The sequence below is a fragment of the Panthera uncia genome (genome assembly GCF_023721935.1).
Source record: "Panthera uncia isolate 11264 chromosome B3 unlocalized genomic scaffold, Puncia_PCG_1.0 HiC_scaffold_1, whole genome shotgun sequence".
NCBI classification, from domain to species: domain Eukaryota; kingdom Metazoa; phylum Chordata; class Mammalia; order Carnivora; family Felidae; genus Panthera; species Panthera uncia.
The window spans coordinates 101,250,046-101,252,026 of NW_026057582.1; the positions used below are offsets into that span (position 1 = coordinate 101,250,046).

The window sequence follows — 1,981 nt, forward strand, 5'->3', positions numbered from 1 at the left end:
AGTTTGTTCTCAGTTTTTAAGAGTCTCTTATGCTTTGGATCTCTCCCAATCTAACCTCTTTTTTTTTTCCCTTCCCCTCCCCCATGGGTTTCTGTTAAGTTTCTCAGGATCCACATAAGAGTGAAACCATATGGTATCTGTCTTTCTCTGTATGGCTTATTTCACTTAGCATCACACTCTCCAGTTCCATCCATGTTGCTACAAAGGGCCATATTCCATTCTTTCTCATTGCCACAGAGTACTCCATTGTGTATATAAACCACAATTTCTTTATCCATTCATCAGTTGATGGACATTTTGGCTCTTTCCATAATTTGGCTATTGTTGAGAGTGTCACTATAAACATTGGCGTACAAGTGCCCCTATGCATCAGTACTCCTGTATCCCTTGGGTAAATTCCCAGCAGTGCTACTGCTGGGTCATAGGGTAGGTCTATTTTTAATTTTTTGAGGAACCTCCACACTGTTTTCCAGAGTAGCTGCACCAGTTTGCATTCCCACCAACAGTGCAAGAGGGTTCCCGTTTCTCCACATCCTCGCCAGCATCTATAGTCTCCTGATTTGTTTATTTTGGCCACTCTGACTGGCTTGAGGTGGTATCTGAGTGTGGTTTTGATTTCTATTTCCCTGATGAGGAGCGACATTGAGCATCTTTTCATGTGCCTGTTGGCCATCTGGATGTCTTCTTTAGAGAAGTGTCTATTCATGTTTTCTGCCCATTTCTTCACTGGATTATTTGTTTTTCGGGTGTGGAGTTTGGTGAGCTCTTTATAGATTTTGGATACTAACCCTTTGTCCGATATGTCATTTGCAAATATCTTTTCCCATTCTGTTGGTTGCCTTTTAGTTTTGTTGGTTGTTTCCTTTGCTGTGCAGAAGCTTTTTATCTTCATAAGGTCCCAGTAGTTCATTTTTGCTTTTAATTCCCTTGCCTTTGGGCATGTGTCAAGTAAGAAATTGCTGCGGCTGAGGTCAGAGAGGTTTTTTCCTGCTTTCTCCTCTAGGGTTTTGATGGTTTCCTGTCTCACATTCAGGTCCTTTATCCATTTTGAGTTTATTTTTGTGAATGGTGTGAGAAAGTGGTCTGGTTTCAATCTTCTGCATGTTGCTGTCCAGTTCTCCTAGCACCATTTGTTAAAGATACTGTCTTTTTTCCATTGGATGTTCTTTCCTGCTTTGTCAAAGATTAGTTGGCCATATGTTTGTGGGTCTAGTTCTGGGGTTTCTATTCTATTCCATTGGTCTATATGCCTGTTTTTGTGCCAATACCATGCTGTCTTGATGATTACAGCTTTGTAGTAGAAGCTAAAGTCTGGGATTGTGATGCCTCCTGCTTTGGTCTTCTTCTTCAAAAAAAATATGGAACGCTTCACGAATTTGCGTGTCATCCTTGCGCAGGGGCCATGCTAATCTTCTCTGTACTGTTCCAATTTTAGTATATGTGCTGCCGAAGCGAGCACTCTCACAGCCTTTTAAATGGAAGCCACAGGATCTGAAACACCAATTTCTCCATAGCCTAGACCTTTGCTTCTACAGCATGTGGAGTATTAGAGCTGGAAGACATTTGGGGGGTCAACTTTAGGCCAACTCTTACTTAAAAACATTTTTTAATGTTTTTCTTTTATTTTTGAGAGAGAGACAGAGTGCAAGTGGGGGAGAGGCAGAGAGAGGGAGACACAGAATCCAAAGAAGGCTCCGGGCTCTGAGCTGTCAGCGCAGAGCCCCACACAGGGCTTGAACTCACAGACTGTGGGATCATGACCTGAGCCGAAGTCAGATGCCCAAATGACAAGCCACCCAGGTGCCTCAGGCCAACTCTTATTTAAATGAATTATTTCCCTTGGGAGCTCTGAAGAAGGATGGCAATAACTCAGATATTGGTACTTTTAGCCCTGTCCTGGAACATCAGCCTTAAGGGAAGCCCCACAGGTTCTCATCACAAGCATGCAACCCATTCTACTAATTACCACCCCAGAAAAAAT

General features: G+C 42.7%; 1 non-coding gene across 1 annotated transcript; it reads right to left on the minus strand.

Moving 5' to 3' along the window:
• Positions 1–1,352: 1,352 nt before the first annotated feature.
• LOC125910441 (U6 spliceosomal RNA) lies at positions 1,353–1,459 on the minus strand. Its single transcript, XR_007453950.1, has one exon. It is a non-coding gene; the product is annotated as a U6 spliceosomal RNA (small nuclear RNA).
• Positions 1,460–1,981: the final 522 nt, after the last annotated feature.